The following is a 16,308-nucleotide window of genomic DNA, read 5'->3' on the forward strand; positions in this document are numbered from 1 at the left end:
TGGCCCAATTGCCGTGGACGGTCCGGGAGTCAGCGTGTTTTTACATGAGTAGAATGTGTGCTTTTATTTCAAATGCACCTCTGGGTTAATTTTGGGGCATAGGAATTTGTTCATTCCCCCCCCCCGAAAAATATAGTCCGCCCCCCCCCCCACAAGGTCTGAGGGACGGTGGAACAGCCCATGGCTGAAAAAGGTTGCTGACCCCTGCCTTAAAGCACGGGTAGGCAGACTAAGGCCCAATCGCCTTCTAAATCCGGGAATCAGCGTGTTTTTACATGGCTAGAAGGTGTGCTTTTATTTAAAATGCATCTCTGGGTTATTTGTGGGGCATAGGAATTTGTTCTTTTTTTTCTTCAAAATACAGTCCGGCCCCCCACAAAGTCTGAGGGACAGTGAACCGGCCCCCTGCTGAAAAAGTTTGCTGACCCCTGGTTTAAAGGAAGCAGGAGCGGAACAAGTGGGGGCGGGGGGTGGTCCACCCCGGGCACCGCCCTGGAGGGGGTGTCACTCGGGACCGCGCCCCCGCCTCTCACTTCTGCACGGCAGCCTCGGGAAACAAAAAACAAAAAAAAAGCTGCAGCTGCGCCGGCGCGGCCTGCTAGAAGGGGGGGGTGGCACTCGGGGCCCCGCCCCGCAATCGGCGCCTGAGCCTGGACGCTCCGTTTAGAAGTTGTGGGGGGGTGCAATCCCCCTCTACGTAGCGATGCCACGCCCCCCATTGGCATGGCAATTTGCCGCCCCGGGTGTCGCTGCGCCTCGCTACACCCCTGAAAGGAAGGCTTCGGGGGGGGGTATGAAAAGGTTATTTTAAACAATTTTTTTCGACTCATTATATATCATTTAATCTGTGGGGTCTTCCTAAAGCACTTTCCCCACTTGCGATTCCAACTTTTCGCACTTCCAGCAGCCTTTGGAATTCCTCCCCGTATGTCAATTTCGCCTTAATGTCCGGAAAAACCCAGACGTATGGCAGCCCTAACAAATTTATCCATTTCAAAGAGCGAAACAAGCTGGAGGAGTTTGTCCACAAAACTTATTAAGGGGACACATGCTTATTTTTATTTATTTCGTTCTGGTGCATTGCCACAGTAGGGAATGAAAACAAATATTTGAACGGCAACCTTCCCTCTTGGAGAGGAATGGGTAGGTTTTGCTACCGAGAATACAGGTTAGATTTTCACACTGCTGGCAATATTGTCAGAAAGGTGCCTATACTGAGGTGGAATACGCATATTTATTTTCAGCATAATCTAAGATCAATTCATTTAGGCTGATAATTAATTGGCTAAAACTAGTTAATGAGTGGGCAGCACAGGTCTCAGAAGCAATCAGCTGCCATGATATTGCCACCCTGAAAACAATGGCTGACTAGGATACATTGGTTTTGCTTGCATAAAACAGAGCCAGGTTCAAGGTCTCAGCACCTAATTGGTGTTTTCCTTGCAAATAAAACACAAGAGATTCCCATAAGGATTTGAATGGCCTGCCTTCCCAAAAGGGGGACATTATTTTTTCTCCCTTCAAGACCATTTCCCCAAACAAACCAGAGATGCCCCCCGATCACTTAAATCAGGGGTCAGCGAACTTTTTCAGCCGGGGGCCAGTCCACAGTCCCTCACACCTTGTGGTGGGCCAGACTATCTTTGGGCCGGATCTGGCCCCCGGGCCTTAGGTTGCCTACCTATGACTTAAATCGACCAATGAAAAAAGAACCCCAACGTGTTGAAATATAAATTATCACTAGATGATTACCTGTATGAAGATAATGTAACATTTATTTGAACTGGCAAATTAGTTGATGAATCAGTTAAAAGTGCGGAGGTTGTTCAGCTACAGAAACCTTTAATCTCTAACAGCCTCGCAGAGCTGCTTTGGCAAAGGTTTATTACCACAATTTCCATTTTTTGTAAAGTTTATGATATGGGGGGAATGTTAGACAATTCCAGATATAACTGGAAACGGGGGTGATGGGCTAAAATACGGAAGAAACGCCACACAGAATTGCATATTATCTTTCCCTTTTTTTAAAAAAAAAGCAAAAAACACACACACACACAAAATCCTTCTATTGATTTAATAAAGATAATTCCTGGAATGTAACATTAGAGTCTTTAAACCTGTTCCTGTCTCCAGAAGTTCCTTTTCCTATATAGATAAGTCTGTTGCCTGATTAAAGATATATCAGCCGTACCTGCATATACAGTGGGCTGCAGGATTATTTGTTGCAGAAGCTGCCCTCTAAGAAGAGGCTTTGGGAGAGGATGAGAAGGAATTATTATTATTATTATTATTATTATTATTAGTAGTAGTAGTAGTAGTAGTATACTGCCCTTCCTCTGAAGATCGCAGGGCGGTTCATAACAGAAAAATACAAAATGAGAATACGTCTTGTTAGGCGGCCCCAGCCACACATGGATATTGTAAGGACTTGTCTTGTAAACAATGGTTTGCATCCAGAGAGGTCCTCACATGAGTGACAGGGGCTTCTGTCCTCCACAGGAGTGGGATCTCCACTTTCCACCAGCTCCCCTTATGCCAGACGCAGCTCCAACATGCCTCATCAAGAGCTGTTCCTCGCAAGAAGCTTTCCATCAGCTTTACGGAACTGAGCTGGAGATGCACCACGCCACACGTGGAATTTCATCCACCATCTGAATCCCTTAATCGTTCATAAAATTGGCTGCCCGATTACTTGTGGCACCTTTCTAATCCATCGAGCAGTTTCAAAACCATCAATCTGACTGACTAATTGAAGGAATGCTGCAGCCTTAATCAAATATAATGTATCATGTCTTCATCATGGTGTCACCTTTTTCGCATGAACTCTGCTCCTGTGCTATGATCATCATCAGCCTGAGTCACAGAAATTGAGTGAGTGAAGCTTGTCCCTTCACCTTGGCTGCATTTGGACAGAAAGGAACTTAACCTCCTGCCGGGCTCCTGCCCTAAGTTTAGTACAGTGGTACCTCTTCGAACTTCATTCGTTCCAGAGTTCCGTTCTTAACCTGAAACTGTTCTTAGCTAGAGGCGTGCTTTCGCTAATGGGGCCTCTTGCTGCCGTTCTCATCCTGGGGCAAAGTTCTCAACCCGAGGTAACTCTCCCAGGTTAGCGGAGTTTGTAACCTGAAGCGCTTGTCACCTGAGGCGTTTGTAACTCGAGGTACCACTGTATTATGTCCAGATCCTAAACTCTGGTGAATCTCTAGGCTGGTCTTATCATTAGGCAGAATGAGGTGGCTGCCTTAGGCAACAGAGTTGGGGTGGTGGTTGGGGAAGGAGGTTCCACCTAAACATTAGGAAGAACTTCTTGACAGTAAGAGCTGTTCGACAGTGGAATTTGCTGCCAAGGAGTGTGGTGGAGTCTCCTTCTTTGGAGGTCTTTAAGCAGAGGCTTGACAACCATCTGTCAGGAATGCTTTGATGGTGTTTCCTGCTTGGCAGGGGGTTGGACTGGATGGCCCTTGTGGTCTCTTCCAACTCTATGATTCTATGATGGAGAGCATTCCACGTGGCCTAATATCTTCCCACAAGTGCAGAGCAAAAAATTATCCCATGGTCAGTGTTGAAGGAAAATTCAAGTGCCAGTTAAGACAGTGGAAATGGAAGAGAACACCATCTTCCCCTTTGCTTCTGGCAGAAAAATATATTGGGCCACCTCTGGTGAACCCTTACTTTAGTTTGTTGAAACAAGCCAGTTTCATAACCTATGGTTTGACTTGTTTCAGCAAACCATAGTTAACAGTAATCACAGTTTCTTGGATCTGGATAACCCAGCAAGCTGAGGTTAATTAAAATGGAAACAAAACCTTCCAAAAGCCTCCTTGCAGCCACAGCAGAGGCAGGCATAAAAGCCCGGTGCTTGATGGGGCTTGTTCCTATCACAGTAAACCATGGTTTATCATGATGCCCAAACCCAGTTCATCATCCCCAAGTCTTTAAATGTTTGCCTCTTAAATCTCTGCATATTATTAGACGGCGGTTCGAATATAGGAGCCAAGCCAGTTAAAAAGGCTTGACAAGCCCTATTTATCTTTTCTCTCCTCCCCACCCCGCTTGCTAATTTCCCGACTTATTAATATACAATGCTTGCTCACTTATTTTTAAGCACCTTTTTTAGTATTTTTAATCATGTTGTCCCAATTAGGTAGCCCTGTAAAAAGTTGCAAGGGAATGATGAAACACCCCCCCCCCCTTTAAAAACAACTACAGCCACACCACAGTGTTCTCCCTTTTATTAATTTATCTGGACAGAAAAGTGATTCCCAAGGCAGGAAAAGGGTGGGGGGGGGAGGAGATGCCTTTGCCCCCTTGCTTTCAGCCTGAGAATGAATTATTGAATGGGCAGAAAGAGAGGGTGGGGAGAGCAGAGAAAAGATTTCTTTTAACTGAAAATTGTATGTAACGAGAGGTCATAAATGTGAGTACTGCACCTTTAAATTCACAGCTGCCATGCAATAAATATATTTTACGTGGTGGGGCATTTCAAAGGCGGCATTCCTGGCGTGTTTTCTTGTCTATAATGGAGGGGCTGGTTTAACGCAGCAACATAAACACTCCGGGTCCTGTTGATTTTATGGACTAGCACGCCTGTAATTTATGATAAAGTATCTGAGCACTGGGCAGCTCGGGATGGCTTTGGGGAGGGGGCGTTAGTGGGGGAGAGAAAGAAAGAGGGAAGATAAAAGGGGGGGCGGAATTACAAGCATGCATTACTTGAAATCTGAAACAATATGAAAGGCTTAAAAAGAATGGTGACGGAGGATTAAATTATGCCGCGATCCTGGAGGCCTTAAGACGTCCAAGGTGCAGACTGTTCTAACATGCTGGCGTGTTGGTGAAACTGTGTTCTGGATTTGTAAAGAGCCAAGAAGCTCAGAGCAACCCGCAGAGTTCCCTATCTCCTGTTTTCCCCTGGTAGGAAGCCTGTTGGGTAGCTCAGGCTGAAGGAGAGTGAGATTGACTCCAAAGGACACCCAGTGAATTTCATAGGTGCATCAGAAGCTGCCAAGGTATGAAGGGAGGCCATTGGCACATCGAGCTCAGCACTGTTTTACACCAGGCATCCCCAAACTTCGGCCCTTTAGATGTTTTGGACTACAATTCCCATCTTCCCCAACCACTGGTCCTGTTAGCTAGGGATCATGGGATTTGTAGGCCAAAACATCTGGAGGGCCGCAGTTTGGGGATGCCTGGTTTACACTAACGGGCAGCGCTCCCTGGTTTCAGACAGAGTTGTCTCCCAGTCCTGGCAAAGGAGATTAGATGCTCCTCCACTGAGCTACAATTGGCTCCATACTTGCTTACGAACTGCCTATGCACCCTCCAGATGTTTTGGACTACAACTCCCATCAGCCCTGGCCCACCAGCCATGCTAGTTGGGGCCAATGGGGCTTTCAGCCCAAATTTCTGGAGGGCACACCAAGTTGGCGAAGGCTTTGATGGAGTTTTGTAATGTTACGGAAGATATAGAAAGAGGTAAAATTCTTTCATACTACCGGAAGGGATTGGAAGGTCAAACTTAATAATGATAACGATGATGATAATAAAAATCCTGTATTTATTCCTAGATTCCTACTCTAGAAATCTATGAAATCCTTACTGACACCCTATTTAATGTAACTTATGGAACTCAGTGCCATAAGGTGAGGCAGTGTCTACCACAGGCTTCCTCAATCTCAGCCCTCCAGATGTTTTGAGACTACAGTTCCCAGCATCCCTGACCACTGGTCCTGCTAGCTAGGGATCATGGGAGTTGTAGGCCAAAAACATCTGGAGGGAGCCTGGTCTACCGGCTTAGCTTTAATCATGATAGTGACAGACTAGGTAACTTTGTAGGAAAGGATGACAAACCTATCAGAAACCATCATAATAAATAGAACCTCCAGGTGCAAAGGCAGTCTACCCTGGAAGGCCAGGTGCTAGAACAGGCACCCCCAAACTGTTTTGGGACTACAACTCCCATCATCGCTAGCGAACAGGACCAGTGGTTAGGGATGATGGGAATTGTAGTCCCAAAACAGCTGGAGGGCCGAGTTTGGGGATGCCTGTGCTAGAACAACCTTGCAAATAGGTCCACAAAAATGCTGGGTGGGGGCGGTCAAAGAGGGGGGATTGCTCTATGGCTCCTGTAGCAGCCTTCTCCCCCCTTCCTTCCCTTTTGCAGTCTGGAGCTTTGCTTTGCTGAGCACAGAGTAGGGGGGTTTCCCTCCCTCCCGTGCCCTGTACATAATTTCCCTGCTGAGCGCAGAGGCAGGATGGAGCCCTCTGCCCTTCCTTTGTCAGCCCACTCTCATCCACCTGTGAGCAATTCCTTGGCACCTGGGGCTTCCAGGCTGGTGCTTAAATGCAAGGATGTTCTAGGGCAAGAGATAGGATCAGACTCTTGGAAGCAAAAGACTGGATGATCTTGCTCAGAAACCATGCTGCGCACACACACACACCGTATATCTCCAAAATGAGAATCGGTGACTTCCTCCGATCCCATCACTGCTCTTCTGGGTGTTTTCATAGTTTCCCCTGCAATCATCACCCCTCCCCTTTCCTTCTTCAGTCCAGATGTGATCCCAACAGCTGGCATGGCTGCAGCAGGGGAGAGGGGAAGATTCAAACGCTCTTACATAGCAACAGGGGTGAGGGGTGCAAGGGACGATCATTAATCATTTTTGTAGGGAGAACCTAACAGCCGTCTGCTCACAGCCTGGCACGGGGTGGGGGGCGGAGAGGGGAGGGGGGGAGGGATGGAGGCTTGTTTTCGGTGACGTGGCAAAGACTGGGTCTGAATCTGGAGTCTCACTGGAGCACAAGAACACGAGGCTTTGGGGGAGTTAAAAAGTCTTACGGCATCCCTCCCTCTTTAGAAATTCATTTCTAAGTTCTGTTCCTTGCTTTCTGAAACTGGGATCACATAAGGTAGATGGGTAGATCAGGGTGCAAGACTCCAGGATTCTATTCTACGCTTTGTCATTGTGCTAAAATATTGGAGTTGTTGTGTTGTTGTTTTTAAGTGTGTGTGTGTGTGTGAAGGCCCACCCCTTCCTGTCTTGACCTGTAACCAGCCTTGAGATTCAAATTCAGGCAATGTAGAGTTCCAAGTTACCTGCCTGCCTGAACCCTGGATTGCAGGGACAGAAAGAAAAGACCTGGCTTCCAGCCTCCTAACTGAATTTCTGCATTGCGGATGCTAAGCAAGCCTGGATCTGACCAGTGCCGGGAATGGATGGGAAGTGGGAATGCACCCTTGAGTTCCACCACGGAGAAAATAAATAAACTTAAAAGTAGTCCAAAAGAGCTTTTCCTGGCAAGCAGATAAAGCGAGGCCAAAGATTTGCCTGCTACCTTTCTGCACAGTGGGCTGCAGTTAAAGATTGGCAAAAAAAAAAAAAGCCTGGTAACCCTCAAAACTGCCATATTTCAAAAAGTAAAAATCAGGACACCCCGAAAGACCCCAAAATTATTGAGCTTTTTTAAGGAAAACTCCAAAGTTGTTGACCTTTCAGAAATTCCCCCCAGATGTCAGTTCCGCCTTTGAAATCTCAGTAATGTCCAGGAAAATCCGGACCCACCCAAACCCAGCCCCCCCCCCCTGTTTCTCAACTCTTGATTGCTGCCAACCCACAAAAGGGTTTGAGCTCCATCTCACAAGATTTTTCAACTTCTTGTCGAACGAACAGACATGGATATTTGACTTGAGTTGCCTGGCTGCCCCCCCCCCCCACCGCAGCCCGCTCCCCAACTAATAATATTTTCACCTTAAAGTTTGCACCAAAAAAGAGAGAGCACTTCTTCGAGTGCTTTCTTCTTAAGCCTCCTCTCAGGGAAGATAATTGAGCAATTAGTGACAAATTACCTTCAGTGGCTTTCCCCCCTAATGAAGCCTTATGTAACAAAGTGCCAATTAAAAGCCACTCCTGAAGAGAGAGATGTGCAGTTTAAGAGTTTTCCCTGTTCTTCCCTGCTATGGAGTCTGTTCCCCTATTGACTTTGCTCCAGCTTGGTCGCTGGGATAAGCTCCAGTCCATTTAGACTCTCTAAAGGCTCTATTTTCATGGCACCCTTAGAATGGGGCAGGGGAGATGTTTGTTTTTTGTTTGCCTTTTAATGAGAAGCTACCCAGCACACATTTCCTGGAACAATTTGCAAACAGAAACATAACCTGTCTTTTGAATTGTGCACATCTCCAAATTTTGCGTTGCGGTTGTTTAGCCATCATGTACAGAAATGCATGAACTACTAGGGGTGCATGTACTGGTGAAAATAGAATTCAAACATTTGTTGTGTGAGTCAAAGCAGCGTGTAAAGTGTGTGTATATTAGTCAAACCGGCAGAGAAATTCACACTAAAAAGCTGACAGATTTTCATGAGGATTAAAAAAAAAAATAGTAATGATCGCAAATTGCTGAGGAAACAAGAAGAAATGAACATAAACTTTGAAAAATTAAAGGGAGAGAAACCGAAAATGGACAGATGGCAGTGTCCAAACTTTTTTCAAAGAGGGCTGGATTTGATAAAGCAAAGGGCCGTGAGGTCCGACCAAAGCGCCAACCAAAGTTGTTGAACTTTTTTCCGGGTTCAAGTTGTTGAGGTTTTTTTTTAGGATTTTACCCCAGGAAATAAACTGCCGCAGGGGCTGGATTAAACCCACCGACGGGCCAGATTAAACCCCCAAAATGGACTTTGGATGTGCCTGGATTGGACCATCCCTAGCCTTCAAATTTCACTGCACTTTTCATTTGTACACCACCTTTCTATATTGCTATACACAAGGTAGTATACAAGGCAGGGATGCAACAAAATATACACCAGAGATCACCCTACAGCGATCTGATGCAATTCAAATAAGTCATTATCAAAATCTGGCTATAAAATAAACAACCTATATCAAATAAAGTAATATTCAATGATGCATTTAGAATGGAATGGAATGGAATGGAATGGAATGAAATAGAATAGAATAGGATAGGATAGGATAGGATAGGATAGGATAGGATAGGATAGGATATGGGTTGACAGTCATTCTTGGCTAATCCTTTGCAGTCCTTTGCAATTCTCTGTGATGGGAGACTCAGGGTCTCTGTCAGAGGATGCTCAGTGCCCTCGGCAAACTGCAGTTCCCAGGATGCTTTGAGGGGGAAGCCTTGGCTGCTAAGCTGGCCTAAAACAGAGACAAAGCCTGCCCACCATATTACCTCCAAAAAGCCGCCGACTCTTTTTGCTGGCATTCCAAGATAAAACTTACCTTTGTCGTGTCTATAAAATTTGCCCTTTTCTCTCTTTGGATGCAACGAAAGCTCTTGCTTATTACACCCCCTCGCCTCCTGCTCTCCCTGCTCCTGTCCATTCTTCATCTTGTGTCCCTCAGATCTCTTTCCTTCAGCTCACATGATCTCAGCTGCTTGTCATCATGATCAGGTACACGCTTCTATTCTGTTTTAGCCGGGCTCCCTGTATTGTAAATTCTTCCACTGACTTTCAAACGTCTCCTTTCTCGTCCCCACTTCTTTTCCTTCCTCTTTACAGGACTTGACTCACTAGTAATATCATCTCTTCTTCTTCCTCTTCCTCCTCTTCTTCTTCTTCTTCTTCTTCTTCTTCTTCTTCTTCTTCTTCTTCTTCTTCTTCTTCTTCTTCTTCTTCTTCTTCTTCTTCTTCTTCTGTGAGCCCTCGTAGCCAAGTAAGATTGTCTTCCATGAACACGGTCTGAACAGTGACTGTGGAGGCAGATTCTGGATCCCCATGTCCTACCACAGTGGGGACATTGGTTTCCGGGTGGGAGTTGATCACGGTGTGGATTTGCCAAGCGTGCCTTCCTCTTAGCATGTTTCTCCCTTGCGTCCTGAGTTTGAGCATCTTCAAAGCCCATGACACCTTTGGTAAAGGCTGTTCTCCAACTGGAGCGCTCACAGGCCAGTGTTTCCCAGTTGTCGGTGTTTATACAGGTGAAACTCGAAAAATTAGAATATTGTCCAAAAGTGCATTTATTTCAGTAATGCACCATATTTTATTTTTCCTTTAATTTTTACAAATGTTTTCTTTTGGAAATTCCACAGTACCGGTAATAAAGCAAATAGTTACAATAATACAAAAATAAACAAAAATAAACATCACTATTACATTTCATTAATTACATTCCATTTATAATTGAGCCGCCTAACGACAAATAATTACAACAAATAAAGGCTTGACATATCTTGCTTTCAAAGGCATGCATCTATCTCATATATTGGTTTCACCTTTTAAGTTGCATTACTGAAATAAATGCACTTTTCGACGATATTCTAATTTTCTGAGTTTCACCTGTACTACTTTTTTTAAAGATTTGCCTTGGGAGAGTCTTTAAACCTCTTTTGTTGACCACCAGCATTACGCTTCCCATTTTAAAGTTCAGAAGAGAGTACCTGTAGTTGCTTTGGAAGACGATCATCAGGCATCTGCACAACATGACCAGTTCAACAAAGTTGATGTTGAAGAATCATTGGCAGTGGTTCTCCAGGGTTTGAGTCCTTCTCAGCTCTACCTCAGACTGGGACCTTCTGCAAGCAAAGCAAATGCTCTTCCACTGAGCTCGAACCCCTCCCTCTGCATTCTTGTGCCATCCCTGGTCCTTTGTAAACCTGACGCCACTTTCTGCATCTGCCTCGCCCTTCCTTTCTGCCCATACAATCAGAACTCTTTGCCTTCTGTCTGGCAAGAGGGACCCGTTGCTATAGAAATACAGAAAGGGGTCGTGCCACTGGGGGGGGGGGCTCAGTGGTTGAGCAGAAAGTCCCAGGTTTTAATTCCTGGCCTCTCCAAGCAGGACTGCGAAGGTCTCCCATGCGAAACTCTGGAGAGCTGCTGCCAGTCAGTGGAGACAATACTGGGCTAGATGGACTCAGCACTGAACCGGATGAAAGGCCATTCCTAGAATCATACAACTGTAGAGTTGGAAGGGACCACGAGGGTCATCTAGTCCAAGCTCTTGCAACGCAGGAATTTTTTGCGCAATGTGGGGCTCGAACCTACAACCCTGAGATTAAGAGTCTCGTGCTCTGCTGACTGAGCATTTTGCTCCCAGAAGAACAAGGTGGCACTCTCCTCCTTTTCCTGTATATGTTGGGATGTGAATAGATGCTAGGAGAGGGTATATTTATTCAGCCAGAACTTGCCGGAACTCAGTTCTGGCAGCTCTCAGGTGGCCACCATTGCCTTTATAAGAGAACAAGGGAGGTGTTCATTGTGAGTTCTGGTACCTCTTTTTCTAGAAAGATAACACTGTATTTATTACAAATTTTCCTCCCTCCCTCACATTTGTGAATTCAACAGAGTGGCATCCCTTTGCAGCTTAAAGGAAATCTTAGTAAGGCTAGTTTTAGCCATTTAACTAATCCTGAATGCTTTAAGGCAGACTGGATTCTCCTGGTATTTCCCCCCTTTCTTCCCCTTAAAACAATAATCGCACAGTCTTGTAAAACATGAAAATGACATTTACTCGCTAGGAATACTTGCTGAAGCGTAACAGATACAGCAGCGTTGTTCAGACAGGCTTAAACTGGTAACTGAGTTACAAAGACATACTTAAGTCTAGCTTAAGATGTAGACTGAGCATGGACCTCAGGCTTAGCAGATGTTTTCGGATGGAAAGAGGAAGAGAGTTTGCCCGGGCAGGTAGGACAATATTTAGCTATGTGCTCCCACTGTCAGGGCACGGTGGGAGTGTCTCTCACAGAGTTCTCTCTAGTAACTTAACAGGAAAACTCTTGTTACAGGTAGGTAGTCGTGTTGGTCTGCCATAGTCGAAACAAAATTTTAAAAAATCATTTCAGTGGCACCTTAGAGACCAACTAAGTTTGTCATTGGTATGAGCTTTCGTGTGCATGCACACTTCTTCAGATGCAGGAAAACTCTCGTGAACTTCCCCTCCTATCATGTATCTGTCTAGCAAAACTTGAATTGTTGGTTCCACTGCACTTTAAATATCCCACAGTATCCAAGCTGGCTAGATGGGTAGCTGAATCTTATGTCAACATAGGCAAGGCGGCTGTGTCCACCACCACACCAGAAGGCAGCAACTAGCTTAGGGAGCGCATGGCAGGCTGCAGGGCACACACCTCGCCTCCGCTTCCTGCCCACTATAGCATCTGCCACTGACTCCCTCCTGCTAACAGAAGGGACAGCCCTGGCTAGGTGGGCCAATGACCTGACCCAATATGAGGCAGTTTCCATCCATCGTTCCTATGCATTTCGCCACAGGGGCACATAAGCAGGCCTGTTTGCTGAGACCATCAGCTGAGCTGTAGTTTGAGGTGCTCCCTCTTCTGAAGTTAGCTGAGTTGGCGTGGGACTTTCAGTTGTGGCCCCAGCTGTGGATTTTCCTCCCCAATGATGGCCATCTTCAACCTTCTTGAATACACATGTTGTGATCTCTTATACACCAAAGGCTTTAATTACCAGGGAAGGCTGTTTGAATTTTACCCATCATAATCGCAGTGCTCTTCTAAATGGGGTGTGCATGGTGATTTTTTTGTCTTATACAGTCGTACCTTGGTTCTCGAACGCCTTGCGACTCAAACGTTTGGCTCCCGAACTCCTCAAAGTGAGTGTTTCGGTTTGTGAACGTTTTTTTGGAAGCTGAACGTCTGGCACGGCTGATGCGGCTTCCGATTGAGTGCAGGAAGCTGCTGCAGCCAATCGGAAGGTGCGCCTTGGTTTTTAAATGTTTTCGGAAGTCGAATGGATTTCCAGAACGGATTCCATTCAAGAACCAAGCTACAACTGTATAGGATCTAACTGGTTGTGATGCAAAGATCCCGCAAGCTCTGGTGCAGGAATGGGGAACCTTTGACCTTCCAGATACTGCTGAACTGCAACTCCCATCAGCCCCAGTGAGGATGATCAATGGCCAGGGATGATGGGAGTTGTAGTTCAGCAACATCGGGGGGGGAGAGGTTTCCCACCACTGCTCCGCTGGAAGGCTGCCTGCCCCACAATGTTGGAGGTAAGGAGAGATTAATGAGCTCATGATAAATACTTTACATGAGGAAGGGGATAGGAATGCTAGTGAGCCATGAAAAGGTCTTCTGCAGAAGCTTGCACAAATAGAAGACTTTTTCTGGAACAAATGGGAGCACTGCCCCTCCAGCCTCAGCCAGCCCCCACCTTTGTACTTTGCTTGCCTTTGTACTTAAAACCATTTCATTTGTACGTAAAACCAGGGGGGTATTACTGGTTGCCGTCTTCCCTCTTCTTAGTCTCAGAACTGCCCTCGTAGATGTAAGCAAAGAGGAGGATGGGGACAAAACTAGAATTAGTTGGTTCTGCTTTGCAGCCACAACAGCCACCAGTTGCCATTAATTGTAGGTTGTTTTTCTCATGCAAGGCGGTGATCTTTGGCCAAGTCAAAAGTGGTGCTTTGCAAGCAGACAACAACAACAACAACAACAAACTTATTTGTACCCCACCCATCTGACTGGGTTGCCCCAGCCACTCTGGGCAGCTTCCAGCGTATATAAAAGCATAGTAAAACATTAAACCTTAAAAAGCTTCCTTCTCCAGGGCTGCCTTCAGGTGTCTCCTAAAGGTTATACAGGTGAAACTTGGAAAATTAGAATATTGTTGAAAAGTGCATTTATTTCAGTAATGCAACTTAAAAGGTGAAACCAGTATACTGTATGGGAGAGATGCATGACATGCAAAGCAAGATATGTCAAGCCTTTATTTGTTGCAATTGTAATTATTTGTCATTAGGCGGGTCAATTATAAATGGAATGTAATTAATGAAATGTAATAGTGATGTTTATTTTTGTATTATTGTAACTATTTGTTTTCTTACTGTGGAATTTCCAAAAGAAAGCATTTGTAAAAAATAAAATTAAAATAATAATAATAATAAGTTGCATTACTGAAATAAATGCACTTTTGGATGATATTCTAATTTTTCGAGTTTCACCTGTATATAAAAGGCTTTCCCTAACCAAAAAGCCACCTTTGGATCCACTCTTTTAGTGGAATGGTAGGATGTAAATCTTATAAACATTTTGATTAATTGATTGATTGATTGATTGATTGATTGCATGGCCTTAGGGTGCCGTGAGGCATCAATGACTCCTTTTTATTTTTTAAAAAAAAGGATTAGCAAAATACGGTACGTAAGTGGAGACATTGATCGCATATATTAATAGCAAACTCGTTTCTCCAAGCAGGGATCTTCGTGTAGGTGAAACAGCAGCATCAAGGCACTAAGTATAAGAGCTAAGTATAAGCATGCTCACGGGAGCCCCCTAAGGATTGGTGACATCAGGATAAAAATATTGGGGGGAGAAATGTAAGAGGGAGGCAAAAGCATATCCCACTGAGGACTGAGTGTGCTCAGTGGTCACAGAAGGCTGGGGTTTTGACTGGGAGAGAAATAAAAGTTGGTAAACCAGGGAGTAGAGAGAAGTGGTATCCATGAAGAAGCGGTGACTGGGTGGAACCCTGAGCAGGAGCACTCTATACCACAACACTTTGTTGCAGCTCTCACTTGTCAGCGTTTACTAGTCATGGGGGCTGTATCCAATGCTAGTCCTCAGAGAAAACTTATTAAACATTATTTTAGCATTTCGATAATCTTTATTGTCATTGCCCCATGCAGAACAACGAAGTTGAATTTAATTAGGTGCATTGATTTCGGTGGGTCTACTCTGAGTATAACCTAGTTCTCATCGACCTGTGTTCAGAAGAGCAACCTCGACTTTCAAAGACAGTCGTAGAAGACGTAGAAACAGGTACAGTGGTACCTCTACTTACGAATAACTCTGCTTACGAATGTTTCTACTTACGAACGGAGCTCCGTCCGCCATCTTGGATGCGGTTTAGATAGGATTTTTTCTACTTACGAATTTTTAGATAGGGTTGCTTCTACTTACAATTTTTTTCTCCCAATGCATTCCTATGGGAATCGACTTACAATTTTTTTTCGACTTACGAATATGCGTTCGGAACACATTAAATTCGTAAGTAGAGGTACCACTGTGTCTTCTTCCAACTGCCTCTTCTTTAAATGCACGACCCACCCTTAACCCTTAGGTCCCAGGACAGGGTACAACAATCTAAAGCGCAACGTTAAAAACAATTTAGAACCAATAGCCATCTCAGGAATATGGTGGGGCTTAAGAATATACATCTCAAGTGTCAAAGGCCAGAGTGAAGTGGTTGGGTGTTCAGCGTAGCCCTGAAAGCCACACAATGAAGGTGCTGGACACAGAAGCCGATTGAGGGCAGCGCAACCAGTTTCGCCACCCTGGGTGCCAGGCCTAAGGGATGCCACAGGGCGTCACCACTATGACGTAGCAGGGAAGAGCTGGGGGAGGGCACCAAATGTTGACCTCGCGCAAGGTACTGCTGAAATTTGAAAAACAAAAGCCCGCCCTTTCTGGACACACCTCTGTGGGGAGGGAATTCTGCAACTTTGGGCCTGGCACAGAGAATGCCATCATTATGGGCAACCACCACTCCCGAAAGCATGAGGAACTGTAGAGTTTGGAGGGAACCATCCACACCACACATTTGGAGCACAAGGCTGCCCTCGATTAATAATAATAATAATAATAATAATAATAATAATAATAATAATAATTTTATTTGTACCCCGCCCTTCCCAGTCAAGACCGGGCTCAGGGCGGCTAACAACAAGAATATCAAAGCAAACATAAAAGAAACAATTCAATTAAAATGCAGATTAAATACAATGTTAAAATTCCATTTTAAAATTAGGAATCTACAAATGGAACCTCATTTAAATATCTGTAGGATAAAATCTTAGGGGAGGGTAACACCGGGGTCAGACTGAGTCAGACTGAATCGTGGGAATGGAAGTTTGCCTTCTCAGGGAGCTATAGTTCCAAACACCCTTAAAACATGGGCGTAGCCAAGGGGGGAGGCAGGGAGGGGCAGCTGCCCCGCCCATATCAATAAAAAGACATAGCAAACTGAGGTTTTGCCCCCCCCCCAATAAAAGGCCTGCCCCTCCAACAAAATTCCTGGCTATGCCCAAGCTTAACAAACTACATACAGTTCCACACAACAAGAACTTATTCATATTTCTACCGTTATTTGCATACTCTTTTAGGTAGAGAGACAACTGTGATTTTGAAATCACAGAATGTGCAGATTTGCAGGGGGTGGGGAATGCCTCTCCAAATCAGACAAACATGACCAATACATGAAGTAAATATAAGCTGTGGCCTTTAAAATCCCCATAGCAATTGGCTACGAGAGTGCAATACACTTTGTCTATACACACAGCGGCATCGGAAGTCGCTTCTACGCATGTCCGGAAGTGCGTAGAAGCGA

The sequence above is a fragment of the Zootoca vivipara genome, chromosome 6 (genome assembly GCF_965207765.1).
Source record: "Zootoca vivipara chromosome 6, rZooViv2.hap1.1, whole genome shotgun sequence".
Taxonomy (NCBI): Eukaryota; Metazoa; Chordata; class Lepidosauria; order Squamata; family Lacertidae; genus Zootoca; species Zootoca vivipara.